The following is a 20848-nucleotide window of genomic DNA, read 5'->3' on the forward strand; positions in this document are numbered from 1 at the left end:
TAACTCCAGCTACACTACTATCAGTTGAATAAGAAAAGTGAGGAGAATATCTGGATGGGGAGGAAGACTGTGAGCCAAAACCTGCGCCTGTAAACTAGCAGATGAGGAAACGGAGTTTGACTTTGACACATGAACATGACTGTCAGGCATTGATGGAGGCAAAGACACAGGGCTTATTAGATATCCTTGATGTCCCCTCACTAACCCCTCTTCTGAGTATTTTGTAGACGGTTTCTGAGCTTGGATCAATGATCAAGGACGGTTTATCACCGGGTATGCAATAGTCCACAATGGTAAGGCAGTAATATATGAGCCACTCTCCTCCAGCTGCCCTGCGCCAGAGGCTGAGCTGAAGTATAAAACAGTTAGGCGGGCACCATCATTAGATAATAGGGGAAATAAGCCCCATTGGGATCACTAAATTGCATGCAGAAACGACCATACCATGAAATAGAGAGAGCAATGCAAAAAAGGTTTTCGGATCACCACACTGAATACCAGTAAATATAACAAAATATATTTTATTGTATACAAAACCAAGAGACACTGCACACAATTAAAAACACTTAAAAACATTTCTAGGGACTAAAACAAGTGTAGTCCCCATAATCAAAGATCTTAATACTATTAGCCACTAGCTGCCTAATGAATGGATAGCATACAAATACATACAAAATAGTGCCAGTATGCTGCTGATACAGGTCCCCTGATGTCAAAAAATAAACACAGATTTTTGACAAAATAGACAGCCAAGGAAAATCCAGACCTAACATGGTGAACTTAAAGATACTAGGATGGAACACTATGAAGCATGGTATACAGAACCAGTCCTAAGTCTGCAAGCAATCAGCAGGATAATACACGACCGCGGCTCAGTCCAGTGAATAACACATCATAGTCGCCCCGTCACCCATGTACAGCAGGCAGGCAGGCAAGCAAAGTGGCGTAGGAGGACCCACGCGTTCCGATACTCAGGGTGTCTTTTTCAAGGTGAGTGTACCAAGTTCTGTAAACCCCAACTATTTATACAAGAATCATTGAGAAGAATGTTTCCTTAACTGTCATATTTCAAATATGCTTTGCATTATGGGGAATTAAATGCATTTGCTAGGACTCTCTGTTAAGAGTCTGTTAGATGATCAATACTCTCCCAATGTTATCTATATAAGCATTACTCATCTATAACTATAGCACTATTGACCCATGTCTGAGGACTTGTATATTTGTCTGTTATACCGACGCTTAAGCCTTGAGTTTTTGTTGATTTTTTTTTTGCGCAAGCGCCATGTATTGGTGTAAATTCTTCCGTGAGATACTCTGACTGCGCAGTCGTACTTGTATATTCTACTGCGCAAGCGCTGTACACAGCCTGATGGCTGCGTAAGCACTCTGATTACTTTTTTTCTGCTTTGATACACCGGCTGCGCAGGCGCTCTAGATACTCTGACCCTGCTTTGGGTGAGCGCTTCCGGGTGACTCACCACGCGCCAATATGCTGACCCACGCTGTTCTCCTGCTGACAGCCACCAGCTGTTAACATTCTTCTCTGAAGGCTCTCACTGTAGCGTGCAATCTGAGAAAAGGTAATGAAATTCATGTATTGTCGGGCTCGAGATTTGTTTTAAAGGGTTGCACATAACTTTGGCACCATTTGGCTGTAATTTTCTGGACTCTGCTGGCAAACCTATGAGACGGTAGAGCAGATACTCGCAGCACTCGCCCTTCTCTGAAGTGCAGCCATAGTCAAAGTATCGGCACGCACACGGTAGCAAAATCTCCTTGCAATACGGAATCCTTTGACTGATCAGGTGACTAAGGAAGCAGTTCAACTACCTATGACTGGAATACTGGCCATAGCAGACACATCCCAGTTAGGGGACTCAGTAACCGAAAGTGCGAGAACCCTTTTTGACAGATGAGACTGTCACCGCACGATCCCCAGTTGCCATTGGCCACAAAGTACTGCAGGTCTTCCAGACCCAGGCCCCCCACATGGTCAGAGCACATGGGTCAAAGTGAGTGACATGCGGTCATTGTCAGGGGTATGGCAGGCAAATACCCGGATTTGCCTCCCATGCTAACTGTTCCCCATGATGGCTGCCCTAGCACATTTCCCCAGTGCACAACTCAAAGGGTGTAATGTGTGCAGTGGTGCTACAAAACTGGTACGCCACAGGGTTTCCAAATGTGGCTAAAAAGTATGTATTGCTTGCGCAAAACAACCCGGCAGACCTACCCGTTTCAGAGACGGTGGACTACATACAGCTACCTTAAGTGGGTACTTATGAATATGTCCTAGTATGCATTGATCTCTTCCTAAGATTATATGAAGCCTGGGCTGTGATCAAAGTAAAAAAAAAAATTGATCAGTGGAGTGGTTTTAGATATGGGGAGCCCAATCCATAGAGCGAGACAGAGGCACACACTTCACTGGAGAATTAATGAAACAAATCATGGTCACTTTTGGGATAGAGCAGGATTTCCATGTTTCCTACAACCACACAGTAGTGGGAAGGTGGAACGACTTAATGGTATTCTGAAATAAAAATCCAGAAGGGCGTTGAAGAAACACACTGGTTCTGATTAGATTGCTTTTCATTGCATTCAGTGATGACCGCTCCAAGGTGTAGAGAGAAGGTGTCCCACATCGGTACCAGGAGACTGGGTCATGGTCACATGAGGAGACCACAGAAACCCAGATACAGTGAGCCATTTCAAGTACTACTGACTATTGCCACTTCTGTCAAGCTACAAGGCAAAAACACTTGCATCCACGTCGGTCACTGAAAAAGGACCAGCAAACATGATGACCCTGCCCCTCTGGAGCATCCTGACGGTGGTTACATCTATTACCCTAGCCTTCAGTTAGGTACTAAAGAAGGACTGGGGAAAAAAACTGATAATTATCACTAAGTCCTTCTGCGACACATAGTTTCTAAACACATTCCTAAGAACTGCTGGAGATGCACTCATACCCCAATATCCTCCAATACTACAGTATGCCATATCTCACCGTGCCCCTAACCCCATATGAGGCTTTCAACTGTATCTGTTTCCACAAAGAGACTTTTGATTTTAACTGTTGTGATGGAGGAAACCTCACCAGTAGCCATGTGTTTCTGGTCCAGATTGTGGGTGGGTGGACAGTTCATAGTTACAGATAAGTCTTACAGGTAGCTTAGATAATATGGGGCATATTATTCTATGGAGCATCTTATGGGGCCCATCATGAACTGTATGGAGCATTCTATAGGGCTCCTGATTCAATATGGCTATTCAAAAAGGAGCGGGTGATGGCTGTTCTGTGTGCACACACTGCACATGACCTGGGATGAGGTCACAGGAGGGGAGGAGTCAGGGGTCATATGAACAAGGGCCTCAGTGTATGCAGGACTCTGCTGTGCTGGTTGTCATGGTGCTAGATGAAGGTAAGTTTGTGTGGGGTCAGGAGGGGTTTACAGGGTGGATGTAGCAGAGCCATGTGTGTATGGAGCGGAGCTGTGTGAGTGTGTGTACAAAGTGTATGGAGCGCAGCCGTGTGTGTATGGAGAGGAGCCGTGTGTGTACAATGTGTATGGAGCGGACCGCATGTGTATGAGGTGTACAGAGAGGAGATGCGTGTGTATGAGGTGTACAGAGAGGAGCCGCGTGTGTACGAGGTGTACAGAGAGGAGCCGCGTGTGTACAAGGTGTAAGGAGCGGAGCCGCGTGTGTACGAGGTGTAAGGAGCGGAGCCGCGTGTGTGCGAGGTGTAAGGAGCGGAGCCGCGTGTGTGCGAGGTGTAAGGAGCGGAGCCGCGTGTGTGCGAGGTGTACGGAGCGGAGCCGCGTGTGTACGAGGTGTACAGAGCGGAGCCGCGTGTGTACGAGGTGTACAGAGCGGAGCCGCGTGTGTAAGAGGTGTACGGAGAGGAGCCGTGTGTGTACGAGGTGTATTAAGTTTGAAAGGAATGCGGCCCGCCGGCTCAAATTTTTTTTTTTATATGCGGCCCATTTACTCTGCCAAGTTTGAGACCCCTGCTCTAGAACATTGAAACTGCATTGCTGCCATAGGAAAAAGTGCTATATATTGTACACATGAAATATTTATCTAAAAAATTGCTATGTAAACATTTCACGCATAGATTGGCCACTCTATGTGAGCCCAATTGCCAAAAGCTTATATGCTTTTTTTTGTTGGTGCCTATTCACACTAGTTTAGATGTACTGGTCCTTTTTTTCTATTGAATCATAGTCTTTTGGACATGTGCACTCCCATTAGCCACAGGTGATTTTACCTGGTCCATTCCTGCCCCTTAAGTTGTGTTTTTTTTTTTTGCCCAGGAGATGTGACATATCTGGACAGGGACCCAATTTATGAAGGACGCCTTGACATGGCAATTGGGCTCACATCTATTGGCCAATCTATGCACAATACCTTCCTTTCTTCATAGCAATTTTGCAGCTAAATATTTCATGTGTACATCATATAGCGTTATTTCCTGTTTCCTATGGCAGCAATGCAGTTTCAGTGTTCTAGAGTAATCCTTCTTTGTATATTATGGTGCAACCTTACTATTTGTTGCTTAAATACTTATCTAAGATCACGATCACTTGTGGTGTTCCGTTATCATATGTTGCCATCAGCCTAATTGGTCCCCCCCCCCGCGCTGTTTCCTTGATAGCTGGAGTAAGTAGGATTCCCCTATCTTATATCAGTGACAACGGGTACACCTTTCTCAGAACCCAATCTGGGTGTCCTCTGATAGGCCGGCGTCACACTAGAGAGGAATACGGACGAGTGAGAGGCGTTAAAAAAACGCATTGCACACGGACCAATAATTCTCTATGGGGTAGCTCCCATCAGCCGTATTTTTCTTGCATATATTTTACGGTCCGTGCCAATCGCAGCATGCTAAGATTGTCAGTGTACTACGGCTGTAGTACGCCAATGCAAGTCTATGGGTGCGCTAAAAATACGCATTACACACGGAACACACGTGTGACTTGCGAGAAATACGCACCCGGTGTCTTTTAGAAAAGCCGGCAATTCAGTGCGCTATACAGTAAACTCACACTGACAGGTATAATAAAGAAACTAAAGAAAAAACCTAGACGTGTGTGTGTGTGTGTGTGTGTGTGTGTGTGTGTATATATACATATGTCATTGAGACACATTTATATTTAATGTATACATTTATATTTCACAGAGTTCTTCATAGCAGAATTGCCACTAATTAAATTGCCGGCTTCTATCAAATCATTCCCCAACCCGACATGAAATGACACATGGTTACATACAGTAAACTATTTCATTTCATGTTTTGTTTTTTTTTTATATGTCCCTGACTAATAATTAGATGAGGGTTTGTGTGCAAAATTTGGGAGGTGTAGGTGTTAATTTAAGGGATTAATTTGTTGTAAAAAAATGCGTGGGCTCCCGCTGTAATTTGTCAACCAGAGAGGTAAAGCAGGTGAGTGAGGGCAGATTTTAATAGCCATGAGAGGGATCATTGTTTTTGCCCCCCCCCCCCCCCGGCTACACAAATCTACCCCCAGACACCCCAGAAATGGCGCATCTATAAAGATGTGCCAATTCTGGCACTTATCCTCTCTATTCCCATTGCCCTGTAGCGGTGGCGAATGGGTTACTATAACAAAGGGTTAATGTCACCATTCGAATGTAAGGTGACATTAAGCCGATTAATAATGGAGAGGTGTTAATAAGACACCGATCCATTATTAACCCTATACTAAGAAAGGGTTAAAAACCACACACAGACATTAATTACAAAGTCTTTTAATGAAATAAATACACCAAGTGTTTCACAAATTTTTATTAGTCTGGTAATCCCAAAATAAAACCATGACCTGCAACAAAAATAACACAAAAAAATCACCAATATCCTTACCTCTCTGCCGTTCAGTCATGTACCACGCTGCAATCCTTCACAAGGGGTTAAATAGTTTACAATGAGGACCGCTGCTAATGCGACCAGCCTCACTGTAATCTACTACAAAATGAATTGATTCAGCTCTGCGCAACCTCAATGGCTGCCTGTAGATGAACTAATTACCGTGGGAAAGTTTCTGACTTTTTTCCCACGGTCATTAGTTCATTCACAGATCAGCCGGGGACTCCCGCTGACGTCAGCTGATCGGAAGGGGCGTGGCAGGGGCGGAGCTGCACGGCGGCGGTGCGCTGCGCCTTCTAACGCAAGTGTGAAACTAGCCTAACACACAGCTCCGCACGCACAGGGGTCCACACACAGAGCTCCACACACACAGGGGTCTATACACATGTAGGAGAGGGTACCCCCGCTGTGTACCCGGGCCGGAACTAAGGGGGCTGTCACGAAGGTTCCCGGTGGGTTTGTTTCTGGGGGAAGGAATAAGCAGTTTGGACAGAGACTCTTCCAGAAAGCATGGGGCCGGGGCTACTATAAAAGGAGCACACGCGACCAGCAGGGGGCACTCGACGAGGAGAGACAGAAGTAGCAGGAACCAAGGTGGCGCTGGAGAGCTGGAGTGAGTCGACGTCTGCCAGAGAGACAGGACAAGGACTCATCTGATCCAAGGAGGGGACGGCCCCGAGTAGCGCGAGTGAGTGACACAGACCAGACACCCGCAGCTGCCCCCCAGACAGAGAGATCCGCGGCCACCACTGCCCGACTCCAGCCCGCGTCTGCGGCCTGCCCGCTGCCACCCACTGCCCGACTCCAACCCACGGCTGCGGCCGGCCTATACATTCAGTTCAGCGGCTGCCACCGTCTCGCCTTCGCAAGGGGGCCCTACATTGAGGAACTCTCCTGGGGCCTGTTGTGCCTTCTCTACACCAGGGCGTAGGAACGCCAGAAGCCTGGCACAGCTCCTCGTCGGCTGGGCCCAGCAGCTGAGACGCCGAACGGACACCTCCCGGACAACAACTCTGCAGGACATCAGAGAAAGATAAGTGACACTCCGTTGTTAGCTAGTTCTAATCCCAAGACTCCTAGTCGGCCATACCTCGGCCATATAGTTAGCGGCACCGGCAGGGTAGTTAATATCGTGTTACTGGTGTGTGTTATTGTCTAAATCCCTGCGAGGAAATCTACTGTCAGCTTACCAGTTATCCATATAACCCATATATAACGTTTGAATTTAAGCTTGCTCCGTCTTGTTACTGCATCCTGCGTACCTGCGAGTACCACACACACACAGGGGTCTGTACACACAGGGGTCTGTACAGACAGGAGTCCGTACACACAGAGCTCCGCACACACAGGGGTCTGTACACACACAGAGTGCCGCATACACAGGGCTCTGTGTTGTGAGTTCATTTTCCCCTTCACTACTGAGGCCCGAGGAACTCCCTCTTCTGGTGAAGAAAGGTAGTGAGCCTGATTGTCAAACACCTGGGGCTGATGATGATGACTGGCTGAGTGGAGTTAATGACTGGATATAAGGCTGCCGACCCCCTTCTGGCCTGCGGGTGATTTTTCTGTGGACTTCTAGGAAACCAGTCTGATTCCTGCTCATCTGCTTTGCCTTTTTGCATTAGTGTTTTGTTTTCCTTGCTTTTCTGGATTCTGCCATTCCCTGCTGGGGTGAGCTGAATCTCCTTTTGCCTGTTGCTCTGTCTTCAGAATTTTCCTGAGTACTGACATAGCCTTTTTTGAAGCCTAGCGTCTTCAGGGCCTTTTTTACTGTCAGTTGTTGGCTCTTATTTTCATAGGGTTTTTCGCGGATTGCAGACAGCAGCCTTCCTGTCCTTTCCTATCTAAGCTAGCTGGGGCCCCATCTTTGCTCAGTCTATCTTTCTGTCTGTGTTTTGTTCTTTCTTCTTGCTTCACCGTCATTATATGTGGGGGGCTGCCTTTTACTTTGGGGTCTGCTCTGGGGCAGTTTAGATTTCCCCTTTCTGTCTTTAGGCTATGTAGTTCTCCGGCTGTGATCGAGGGGCCTAGGGCATCGTAGGAGCCCCCCACGGCTACTGCTAGTTGTGTTGATAGGTTCAGGGGTCTGCAATCCGATAGCTGTCAACTTCTCTGGTTTTCTGGACTTAGCTAGCATTTCTATTTTTGCCTCCTACGGTGACTCAATCATAACAGCTCTGTAAACACAGGGGTCTCTGTTGTGAGTTCATTTTTCCCTTCACCATTGAGGTCTGATGAACTCCCTCCTCTAGTGAAGGAAGGTAGTGAGACTGATTATCAAACACCTGGGCAGCTAGATGATGACTGGGTGGCTGGAATTGAGGACTGGATATAAGGCTGCCGACGCCCTTCTTCCTGGCTAGTGACTTTCCTGCTGGATTCTTGGAGACCAGTCTGATTCCTGCATCTCAAAGCTAAGTTTTTCTGCTCTGCTTTGTACTCTTCAGTTTTGTTTTTGTTTTGCCTTGTTTTTTTGGGAGTTCTGCCATCCCCGGCCGGGGGTGAGCTGAATTCCATTTTTGTCTCTGATCTGTTGTTATTTTGTTCTGTCTTCAGAATATACCTGAGTGCTGATATAGTCTTTTGAAGTCTAGCGACTTCAGGGCCTGTTTTTCCTATCAGTCGGTTGGCTCATTTTGATAGGGTTTTTGCGGATGGCAGACAGCAGCTTTCCTATCCTGTCCTATGTAGTTAGCTTGGGCCCCATCATTTGCTCAACCTATCTTTCTATCTGTGTTAGTGTTTTAATCTTGCTTCACCGTCATTATATGTTGGGGGCTGCCTATTGCTTTGGGGTCTGCTCTGGGTCAGTTTAGTTTTTCCCCTTTCTGTCTTTAGGCTATATAGTTCTCCGGCTGTGATCGAGGGGTCTAGGGCACCGTAGGAACCCCCCACGGCTACTGCTAGTTGTTGTGGATAGGTTCAGGGGTCTGCAATCCGATAGCTGCCAACCTCTCTGGTTTTTCTGGACTTAGCTGGTATTTTGTTTTTTCCTCCTTCGGTGACTCATCATAACAGAATCACCAGCCATACCGCAGATCCTAGGGTACTCAATAGCAGGAGAGAATTGTAAAAAAAAAAAAAAAAAAAAAAAAAAGTGTCAGAATTTTTTTTTTTTGTGTGCATATTTTTTCCTCTATATCTCTGAGGCCGTAGGGGGAATTTTTCTCTCAATGGAGATGAAGCAATTGTCTGATCGTGTGGAGCAGCTCGCTGCTGAAGTGCGGGGAATTTCCGCCTATCTTGCTCATTCACATGCTGCTGAACCAAAGATTCCTTCTCCTGATGTATTTTTGGGGGATCAGTCTAAATTCTTGAATTTCAAGAATAATTGTAAATTATTTTTTGCCTTGAAGCCTAACTCGTCGGGGAACTCCGCGCAGCAGGTTAAAATTGTCATCTCTTTGCTGCGCAGCGATCCCCAGGATTGGGCGTTTTCTTTGAAACCTGATGATCCTATTCTGAATAATGTGAACGCATTTTTTCAAGCCTTGGGGTTGTTGTATGATGAACCTAATGCTATTGATCAGGCTGAAAAGACCCTGTTCGCATTAAGCCAGGGTCGGGATTCGGCAGAGTTGTACTGTCAAAAATTCCAAAAGTGGGCGGTCCTTACTACCTGGAATGATGGTGCCTTGGCAGCCCTCTTTCGGAAGGGTTTGTCAGAAACTGTAAAAGATACTATGGTGGGATTTCCTGTTCCCTCTGGTCTTGACGATTCTATGTCATTAGCCATTCAGGTGGATCGGCGTTTACGTGAACGCAAAACTACACGAGAGATGTTACCACCTGTTGAACAAATGTCTGAACCTATGCAATGTGATAGAGTTTTGTCTAGGGCGCAACGTCAGGAGTTCAGAAGGCGTAATAAGCTGTGTTTTTTTTGTGGAGATGCCTCGCATATTATTTCTGTCTGCCCTAAACGAGAGAAACGTTGTGCACACATGTTTTCTGTGGGTGGTGTTCAACCTAAGTTTCTTCTGGCAATTAATCTGATCTGCTCCCTGCCCACATTTTCCGCCAAGGCTTTTGTGGATTCAGGAGCAGCTATGAACCTGATGGACTTGGATTTTGCTAAACGTTGTGGATTTCCTATGACACCTCTGCGGACGCCTATCCCTTTGAGGGGTATTGATGCTACTCCTTTGGCGAAGAATAAACCTCAGTTTTGGACCCAGGTGGTAATGCGGGTTGCCCCAGACCATCAAGAAAATTGCAGATTTTTGGTGCTGCATAATTTGCATGATACCATTGTTCTGGGGTTTCCCTGGTTGCAAATCCATAATCCAGTTCTGGATTGGAAATCTGTGTCTGTGGTGAGTTGGGGTTGTCGGTGTGCCCTTAGTGATGCTCCTGTTTTCTCCACCTCTCCCCAGTCACATGATGTTCCTGACTATTTGGCTGACTTTTATGATGTATTTAGTGAGAATGAGTCTGCGTCTTTGCCTCCTCATAGGAGTTATGACTGTGCTATTGAGCTGAACCCAGGGTGTAAATTCCCCAAGGGTCGGCTTTTCAATTTATCTGTACCCGAGCACGAGGCTATGCAATCCTATATTAAGGAATCATTGGAGAAGGGTCATATTAGACCATCCTCTTCACCCTTAGGTGCTGGTTTTTTTTCATGGCTAAAAAGGATGGTTCATTAAGGCCTTGTATTGACTATCGTGCCCTCAACAAAATTACTGTTAAATATCAGTATCCGTTACCCCTGATTTCTGATCTATTCTCCAGAGTTAAAGGTGCTTGCTGGTTTACCAAGCTTGACCTCAGGGGGGCGTATAATCTTATTCGCATTAAGCATGGGGATGAATGGAAGATGGCGTTTAATACTCCGGAGGGACATTTTGAGTACCTGGTGATGCCTTTTGGGCTCACTAATGCCCCTTCTGTCTTCCAGTGCTTCATGAACGATATATTCCGAGACTTTGTGGATAAATTTTTGATTATCTATCTAGATGATATTTTAATCTTCTCCAAGAATTGGGATTCTCATGTGGAACATGTTCGGACTGTGTTCCGGATTTTGAGGGAGAATTCCCTGTATGTCAAGGGATCGAAATGCCTTTTTGGGGTACAGAGGATTTCATTTTTGGGATTTATTTTGTCTCCGTCAACTATTGAAATGGACCCGGCCAAGGTACAGGCCATTTATGATTGGGTTCAGCCCACTTCTTTGAAGGCCCTCCAGAAGTTTTTGGGTTTTGCTAATTTTTATCAGAAATTTATAGCTAATTTTTCTGGTATTGCCAAGCCATTGACGGATTTGACTAGGAAGGGGGATGATGTGCTGAATTGGTCTCCGGAGGCTGTTTCTTCCTTTCAGGAGCTGAAGCGAAGATTCACTTCTGCTTCAGTTTTGCGGCAACCTGATGTCTCACTCCCGTTTCTGGTGGAGGTGGACGCTTCTGAGATTGGTGCAGGAGCGGTGTTGTCCCAAAAAGATCCTGTGACATCTAAAATAGTTCTCCGGCTGTGATTGAGGGGTCTAAGGCACCGTAGGAACCCCCCACGGCTACTGCTAGTTGTTGTGGATAGGTTCAGGGGTCTGCAATCCGATAGCTGCCAACCTCTCTGGTTTTTCTGGACTTAGCTGGTATTTTGTTTTTTCCTCCTTCGGTGACTCATCATAACAGGTCTCTACGCACACAGAGCTCCGCGCACACAGGAGTCCATACACACAGGGTCTGTACACACACAGAGTGCCGCATACACAAGGCTCTATACACACAGGAATCTCTACACACACAGAGCTCCGCACACACAGGAGTGAGTACACACACAGAGCTCTGTGCACAAACTGGGGTCTGTACACACACAGTGCTCCGCACGCACAGGGGTCCGTATACACACACAGAGTGCCGCATACACAGGGCTCTGTACACACAGGGGTCGCTACGCACACAGGAGTCCATACACACAGAGCTCCACACACACAGGGTCTGTACACACACAGAGTGCCGCATACACAAGGCTCTATACACACAGGAGTCTCTACACACACAGAGCTCCGCACACACAGGGGGTCTGTACACACACAGAGTGCCGCTCACACAGGGGTCTCTACACACACAGAGCTCTGTGTACACACAGGGGTCCGTACACACAGGAGTCTCTACACACAGAGCTCTGCATACACAGGGGTCTGTACACACACAGAGTGCCGCACACACAGGAGTCTCTACACACACAGAGCTCTGTGTACACACAGGGGTCTGTACACACATTGCTAGTTTTTCCGTACACACACACACAGAGTGTCGCATACACAGGGCTCCATACACACACAGGGGTCCATACACACACAGATCTGCACACACAGGGCTCCGTACACATACGGCTCTGCTCCATACACCTCGTACACATACGGCTCGGCCACATCCCTCCTGTAAACCCCTCATGACCCCACACATAAACTTCCCCTCATCCAGCACCATCAGGATCGGACTGGCCCACTGGAGGACCAGAGGATTCTCCAGTGGGCCCTGTAATAGGGTGGGCCCTGACACCTGCTGGCATACAGGGCTAGCAGTTGCCTAGGGCCCCCGCTGCTCCAGGGGCCCCCAGCCAGTGGCGTGTCACTAATAGCAGCTGCTATTGGGGTCTCATGCCAGCGGAGCAGCAGCGGGTGATAGGAGGCAGGAGCCCCGGTCCCCACTGGAAAACAGAAATTAATATTCACTGCTCCCCATTCCCACATGGGCGTGGAAAGGGGTGACTATCATTTCACTTTAGCTTTCTCCGGTCAGTGACAAAGTTTTAACTGCAGCAGCCGGCTAACACTGCCCACTATCAGGGCCGGGGGACCAGGGCCCCCAACTCCCCCAGACCAGGCAGCCGCTATGCGGCAGTAAGTCAGGGTCGGCGCTGCCCTCAATTGTAATGGAAGAGAGAGCGTCAGATGAAGCTCTCCCATCAGTCCCCTCTGCTCCTGACTCACAGCCGGTACAATGACGTCACTTCATAGTGCACCCGCTGTGTGTCTGGCAGACGGCAGCTCCTGACCCTGAAGCAGAGCCGCCACCGGAATCAGCGTGGGAGCGAGAAGGAGAGGTGAGTATTGTGGTTTGTTTTTCTATATCTCTATCTCCTCTATCTATACCTATCTCTATATCTCTACATCTATCTATAGCATTATAACCTATGAGGGGGCTGCATTATACTATATGAGGGGGCTGCATTATACTATATGAGGGGGCTGCATTATACTATATGAGGGGGCTGCCCCAACTCCTGCTACATAATTAAGATTTGTACTACCTTATATTATACCCGGATATTAGCGTGTTTTACCGCACAGTTGGTGGTCTTGTATTTATCTCTATGTAGCAACATAGTGGGCCCCAAGAATGATTTTCTCTGGTGAGTACAAGGTGCTCCAGTCCCACGCTGAGCACCATGACAACCAGCACAGCAGTGTCCTGCACACACTGAGGCCCCTGATCATGTGACCCCTGACTCCTCCCCTCCTGTGACCTCATCACAGGTCCTGTGCGCACAGAGCAGCCATATATGTGGAGTGCGGCTCTGCGGGAGGCTCCATTATTCTCTATGTGGAGTGCGGCTCTGCGGGTGGAGGTAAGTGCCGGAGGCTCCATTATTCTCTATGTGGAGTGCGGCTCTGCGGGTGGAGGTCGGTGCTGGAGGCTCCATTATTCTCTATGTGGAGTGCGGCTCTGCGGGTGGAGGTCGGTGCTGGAGGCTCCATTATTCTCTATGTGGAGTGCGGCTCTGCGGGTGGAGGTAGGTGCCGGAGGCTCCATTATTCTCTATGTGGAGTGCGGCTCTGCGGGTGGAGGTCGGTGCTGGAGGCTCCATTATTCTCTATGTGGAGTGCGGCTCTGCGGGTGGAGGTCGGTGCTGGAGGCTCAATTATTCTCTATGTGGAGTAGGGCTCTGCGGGTGGAGGTCAGTGCTGGAGGCTCCATTATTCTCTATGTGGAGTGTGGCTCTGCGGGTGGAGGTCAGTGCTGGAGGCTCCATTATTCTCTATGTGGAGTGTGGCTCTGCGGGTGGAGGTAAGTGCCGGAGGCTCCATTATTCTCTATGTGGAGTGCGGCTCTGTGGGTGGAGGTCGGTGCTGGAGGCCCCATTATTCTCTATGTGGAGTGCGGCTCTGCGGGTGGAGGTAAGTGCCGGAGGCTCCATTATTCTCTATGTGGAGTGCGGCTCTGTGGGTGGAGGTCGGTGCTGGAGGCTCCATTATTCTCTATGTGGAGTGTGGCTCTGCGGGTGGAGGTAAGTGCCGGAGGCTCCATTATTCTCTATGTGGAGTGCGGCTCTGCGGGTGGAGGTCAGTGCTGGAGGCTCCATTATTCTCTATGTGGAGTGTGGCTCTGCGGGTGGAGGTAAGTGCCGGAGGCTCCATTATTCTCTATGTGGAGTGCGGCTCTGTGGGTGGAGGTCGGTGCTGGAGGCTCCATTATTCTCTATGTGGAGTGCGGCTCTGCGGGTGGAGGTCGGTGCTGGAGGCTCCATTATTCTCTATGTGGAGTGTGGCTCTGCGGGTGGAGGTCGGTGCCAGAGGCTCCATTATTCTCTATGTGGAGTGTGGCTCTGCTGGTGGAGGTCGGTGCTGGAGGCTCCATTATTCTCTATGTGGAGTGCGGCTCTGCGGGTGGAGGTCGGTGCTGGAGGCTCCATTATTCTCTGTGGAGTGTGGCTCTGCGGGTGGAGGTCGGTGCCGGAGGCTCCATTATTCTCTATGTGGAGTGTGGCTCTGCGGGTGGAGGTCGGTGCTGGAGGCTCCATTATTCTCTATGTGGAGTGGGGCTCTGCGGGTGGAGGTCGGTGCTGGAGGCTCCATTATTCTCTATGTGGAGTGCGGCTCTGTGGGTGGAGGTCGGTGCTGGAGGCTCCATTATTCTCTATGTGGAGTGCGGCTCTGCGGGTGGAGGTCGGTGCTGGAGGCTCCATTATTCTCTATGTGGAGTGTGGCTCTGCGGGTGGAGGTCGGTGCCAGAGGCTCCATTATTCTCTATGTGGAGTGTGGCTCTGCTGGTGGAGGTCGGTGCTGGAGGCTCCATTATTCTCTATGTGGAGTGCGGCTCTGCGGTTTGAGGTCGGTGCTGGAGGCTCCATTATTCTCTATGTGGAGTGCGGCTCTGCGGGTGGAGGTAAGTGCTGGAGGCTCCATTATTCTCTATGTGGAGTGCGGCTCTGCGGGTGGAGGTCGGTGCTGGAGGCTCCATTATTCTCTATGTGGAGTGTGGCTCTGCTGGTGGAGGTCGGTGCTGGAGGCTCCATTATTCTCTATGGGGAGTGCGGCTCTGCGGGTGGAGGTCGGTGCTGGAGGCTCCATTATTCTCTATGGAGTGTGGCTCTGCGGTTTGAGGTCGGTGCTGGAGGCTCCATTATTCTCTATGTGGAGTGCGGCTCTGCGGGTGGAGGTCGGTGCCAGAGGCTCCATTATTCTCTATGTGGAGTGTGGCTCTGCTGGTGGAGGTCGGTGCTGGAGGCTCCATTATTCTCTGTGGAGTGTGGCTCTGCGGTTTGAGGTCGGTGCTGGAGGCTCCATTATTCTCTATGTGGAGTGCGGCTCTGCGGGTGGAGATCGGTGCTGGAGGCTCCATTATTCTCTATGTGGAGTGTGGCTCTGCGGGTGGAGGTAGGTGCCGGAGGCCCCATTATTCTCTATGTGGAGTGTGGCTCTGCGGGTGGAGGTCGGTGCCGGAGGCTCCATTATTCTCTATGTGGAGTGTGGCTCTGCGGGTGGAGGTCGGTGCCGGAGGCTCCATTATTCTCTATGTGGAGTGTGGCTCTGCGGGTGGAGGTCGGTGCTGGAGGCTCCATTATTCTCTATGTGGAGTGCGGCTCTGCGGGTGGAGGTCGGTGCTGGAGTCTCCATTATTCTCTATGTGGAGTGTGGCTCTGCGGGTGGAGGTCGGTGCTGGAGGCTCCATTATTCTCTATGTGGAGTGTGGCTCTGCGGTTTGAGGTCGGTGCTGGAGGCTCCATTATTCTCTATGTGGAGTGCGGCTCTGCGGGTGGAGGTCGGTGCCGGAGGCCCCATTATTCTCTATGTGGAGTGTGGCTCTGCGGGTGGAGGTCGGTGCCGGAGGCTCCATTATTCTCTATGTGGAGTGTGGCTCTGCGGGTGGAGGTCGGTGCCGGAGGCTCCATTATTCTCTATGTAGAGTGCGGCTCTGCGGGTGGAGGTCGGTGCTGGAGGCTCCATTATTCTCTATGTGGAGTGCGGCTCTGCGGGTGGAGGTCGGTGCTGGAGTCTCCATTATTCTCTATGTGGAGTGTGGCTCTGCGGGTGGAGGTCGGTGCTGGAGGCTCCATTATTCTCTATGTGGAGTGCGGCTCTGCGGGTGGAGGTCGGTGCCGGAGGCTCCATTATTCTCTATGTGGAGTGCGGCTCTGCGGGTGGAGGTCGGTGCCGGAGGCTCCATTATTCTCTATGTGGAGTGCGGCTCTGCGGGTGGAGGTCGGTGCCGGAGGCTCCATTATTCTCTATGTGGAGTGTGGCTCTGCGGGTGGAGGTCGGTGCTGGAGGCTCCATTATTCTCTATGTGGAGTGCGGCTCTGCGGGTGGAGGTCGGTGCTGGAGTCTCCATTATTCTCTATGTGGAGTGTGGCTCTGCGGGTGGAGGTCGGTGCTGGAGGCTCCATTATTCTCTATGTGGAGTGCGGCTCTGCGGGTGGAGGTCGGAGCTGGAGGCTCCATTATTCTCTATGTGGAGTGCGGCTCTGCGGGTGGAGGTCGGTGCTGGAGGCTCCATTATTCTCTATGTGGAGTGTGGCTCTGCGGGTGGAGGCCGGTGCTGGAGGCTCCATTATTCTCTATGTGGAGTGCGGCTCTGCGGGTGGAGGCCGGTGCTGGAGGCTCCATTATTCTCTATGTGGAGTGCGGCTCTGCGGGTGGAGGTAGGTGCCGGACGCTCCATTATTCTCTATGTGGAGTACGGCTCTGCGGGTGGAGGTCGGTGCCGGAGGCTCCATTATTCTCTATGTGGAGTGCGGCTCTGCGGGTGGAGGTCGGTGCCGGAGGCTCCATTATTCTCTATGTGGAGTGCGGCTCTGCGGGTGGAGGTCGGTGCTGGAGGCTCCATTATTCTCTATGTGGAGTGCGGCTCTGCGGGTGGAGGTCGGTGCTGGAGGCTCCATTATTCTCTATGTGGAGTGTGGCTCTGCGGTTTGAGGTCGGTGCTGGAGGCTCCATTATTCTCTATGTGGAGTGCGGCTCTGCGGGTGGAGGTCGGTGCTGGAGGCTCCATTATTCTCTATGTGGAGTGTGGCTCTGCGGGTGGAGGTAGGTGCCGGAGGCCCCATTATTCTCTATGTGGAGTGTGGCTCTGCGGGTGGAGGTCGGTGCCGGAGGCTCCATTATTCTCTATGTGGAGTGTGGCTCTGCGGGTGGAGGTCGGTGCCGGAGGCTCCATTATTCTCTATGTAGAGTGTGGCTCTGCGGGTGGAGGTCGGTGCTGGAGGCTCCATTATTCTCTATGTGGAGTGCGGCTCTGCGGGTGGAGGTCGGTGCTGGAGTCTCCATTATTCTCTATGTGGAGTGGGGCTCTGCGGGTGGAGGTCGGTGCTGGAGGCTCCATTATTCTCTATGTGGAGTGCGGCTCTGCGGGTGGAGGTCGGTGCCGGAGGCTCCATTATTCTCTATGTGGAGTGCGGCTCTGCGGGTGGAGGTCGGTGCCGGAGGCTCCATTATTCTCTATGTGGAGTGCGGCTCTGCGGGTGGAGGTCGGTGCCGGAGGCTCCATTATTCTCTATGTGGAGTGCGGCTCTGCGGGTGGAGGTCGGTGCTGGAGTCTCCATTATTCTCTATGTGGAGTGTGGCTCTGCGGGTGGAGGTCGGTGCTGGAGGCTCCATTATTCTCTATGTGGAGTGTGGCTCTGCGGTTTGAGGTCGGTGCTGGAGGCTCCATTATTCTCTATGTGGAGTGCGGCTCTGCGGGTGGAGGTCGGTGCTGGAGGCTCCATTATTCTCTATGTGGAGTGTGGCTCTGCGGGTGGAGGTAGGTGCCGGAGGCCCCATTATTCTCTATGTGGAGTGTGGCTCTGCGGGTGGAGGTCGGTGCCGGAGGCTCCATTATTCTCTATGTGGAGTGTGGCTCTGCGGGTGGAGGTCGGTGCCGGATGCTCCATTATTCTCTATGTAGAGTGTGGCTCTGCGGGTGGAGGTCGGTGCTGGAGGCTCCATTATTCTCTATGTGGAGTGCGGCTCTGCGGGTGGAGGTCGGTGCTGGAGTCTCCATTATTCTCTATGTGGAGTGTGGCTCTGCGGGTGGAGGTCGGTGCTGGAGGCTTCATTATTCTCTATGTGGAGTGCGGCTCTGCGGGTGGAGGTCGGTGCCGGAGGCTCCATTATTCTCTATGTGGAGTGCGGCTCTGCGGGTGGAGGTCGGTGCCGGAGGCTCCATTATTCTCTATGTGGAGTGCGGCTCTGCGGGTGGAGGTCGGTGCCGGAGGCTCCATTATTCTCTATGTGGAGTGCGGCTCTGCGGGTGGAGGTCGGTGCCGGAGGCTCCATTATTCTCTATGTGGAGTGCGGCTCTGCGGGTGGAGGTCGGTGCTGGAGGCTCCATTATTCTCTATGTGGAGTGCGGCTCTGCGGGTGGAGGTCGGTGCTGGAGTCTCCATTATTCTCTATGTGGAGTGTGGCTCTGCGGGTGGAGGTCGGTGCTGGAGGCTCCATTATTCTCTATGTGGAGTGCTGCTCTGCGGGTGGAGGTCGGAGCTGGAGGCTCCATTATTCTCTATGTGGAGTGCGGCTCTGCGGGTGGAGGTCGGTGCTGGAGGCTCCATTATTCTCTATGTGGAGTGTGGCTCTGCGGGTGGAGGCCGGTGCTGGAGGCACCATTATTCTCTATGTGGAGTGCGGCTCTGCGGGTGGAGGCCGGTGCTGGAGGCTACATTATTCTCTATGTGGAGTGCGGCTCTGCGGGTGGAGGTAGGTGCCGGACGCTCCATTATTCTCTATGTGGAGTACGGCTCTGCGGGTGGAGGTCGGTGCCGGAGGCTCCATTATTCTCTATGTGGAGTGCGGCTCTGCGGGTGGAGGTCGGTGCCGGAGGCTCCATTATTCTCTATGTGGAGTGCGGCTCTGCGGGTGGAGGTCGGTGCCGGAGGCTCCATTATTCTCTATGTGGAGTGCGGCTCTGCGGGTGGAGGTCGGTGCTGGAGGCTCCATTATTCTCTATGTGGAGTGCGACTCTGCGGGTGGAGGTCGGTGCTGGAGGCTCCATTATTCTCTATGTGGAGTGCGGCTCTGCGGGTGGAGGTCGGTGCTGGAGGCTCCATTATTCTCTATGTGGAGTGCGGCTCTGCGGGTGGAGGTCGGTGCTGGAGGCTCCATTATTCTCTATGTGGAGTGTGGCTCTGCGGGTGGAGGTCGGTGCTGGAGGCTCCATTATTCTCTATGTGGAGTGCGGCTCTGCGGGTGGAGGTCGGTGCTGGAGGCTCCATTATTCTCTATGTGGAGTGCGGCTCTGCGGGTGGAGGTCGGTGCTGGAGGCTCCATTCTCTATGTGGAGTGCAGCTCTGCGGGTGGAGGGTATATGCACACGTTGTGGATTTGTATGCAGATCCATAGTGGGATTTGGCCCTGCGGATACTTTGCAGATTTGTGCGCGGTGTACAGTACTATGGAAATGAATAACCGCTGTGCACATGCTGCGGATAATTTCGCTCGGAAACGCAGCAGTTTATTTTCCGCAGCATGTCAATTCTTTGTGTGGATTCCGCAGCGTTTTTACACCCATTTCATTATAGGAATCCGCAGGCAAAATCCGCACAAAATTCTCGGTAATTCCGCAGTAAATCCGCAGGTAAAACACAGGTCATTTTACCTGTGGATTCTGCAGATTCCACGGGGAAAAACGTGTGTACATACCCTTTTTCTTTCCCTGAGCCCTCGGTGATCTTACAGACGGGAGTTTCCAGGAGCGCTAGATTCAGGGCGATCCTAGTGCTGATCGAGCCGTCCGCCTCCATCTAAAGTTATGTAGTGTCAGGTGGTGGAGCCGCTCTTTCCTCTGCATTGCTGGTAGTGAAATAAACTTGTCCATTTTCTAGATGGACGCTGAGATGATTTATAGTCGGTTGTGTGACGCCAGTCTCCTGGGAGTCTGCTCCAGACGCGCGCTCCCTGCCTATTAAATGGGCAGCACCTGCACATCTGAAGACATCCTCAGCCAATAGGAGCGAGACTGTCATGGATTTGTCGGAGGCAGCAGATCTTTGCACTGCATCCATCTGCAGAAGGTCTCAGTAGTTTGCTTTGCAGACAAGTGGCCACCTCCCCCCCCGGTGCTAATGGCCACACCTGGACCTGAGTGTTGATTTACTTGCTCCTGGCAAGTGTGGGTGATATTTTCTATTTGCACTTCCCTGTTGAGGCTTGGAGCTGCAGCAGGCAGCTAGCGTCCTCTTTGAAGTTTGAAGGACAACGGTGTTTCTCTGACTCTACACAAGCTAAGTTTCCCCTTGTATTGTATATCATAGCTGTCTTTAGCGGTAGTGGGGATTGACTAGCGCACATCCTGTCCTTCCCGATGCAGGGCTTATTGCCAGCGTCAGGCATCGCTGGGAACGGGACTTGCCGGGAGCATCGCTGAGGCCTTGGGACGCTGCGGGCGACGCCGGAAGGTAAGAATAACACGGTTTTTTATGTTTTTTAATATTTTTAACATTATATCTTTTTACTATTGATGCTGCATAGGCAGCCTCATAGTAAAAAGTTGGTCACACTAGACAAACACTATGTTTGACAAGTGTGACCAACCTGTCAATCAGTTTTCCAAGCGATACTACCGATCGCTTGGAAAACACTAGCATTCTGCATGCTAATTACGCTTGCAAAACGCTAGTTTTTCACGGGAATTGCGCATGCGCATTTCGTGCGTATTTCCCGTGGCATGGAGTTGCGGAATTGCCGTGGAAATTTCCACCGAAATTCTGCATGTGTGCACATAGCCTAAAAGTTGCCATAAATCCTTC

The 20848-nt window shown here is 50.7% G+C and overlaps 2 protein-coding genes across 2 annotated transcripts in view; both read left to right on the top strand.

The window, feature by feature from the left end:
- The window catches only part of LOC141059296 (uncharacterized), a 103510-nt gene that overhangs the window by 50365 nt on the left and 32297 nt on the right, over nucleotides 1-20848 (top strand). The window lies entirely within an intron of this gene.
- The window catches only part of LOC141059295 (oocyte zinc finger protein XlCOF29-like), a 29791-nt gene continuing 28240 nt past the window's right edge, over nucleotides 19298-20848 (top strand). The window contains exon 1 of the mRNA XM_073555625.1: nucleotides 19298-20497. The gene's annotated coding sequence lies outside the window, so the exon portion shown is untranslated. The remainder of the gene's footprint in view (nucleotides 20498-20848) is intronic.

Source organism: Dendrobates tinctorius, unplaced genomic scaffold (assembly GCF_039654945.1).
Source record: "Dendrobates tinctorius isolate UK_male_01 unplaced genomic scaffold, ASM3965494v1 ptg000226l, whole genome shotgun sequence".
NCBI lineage: Eukaryota > Metazoa > Chordata > Amphibia > Anura > Dendrobatidae > Dendrobates > Dendrobates tinctorius.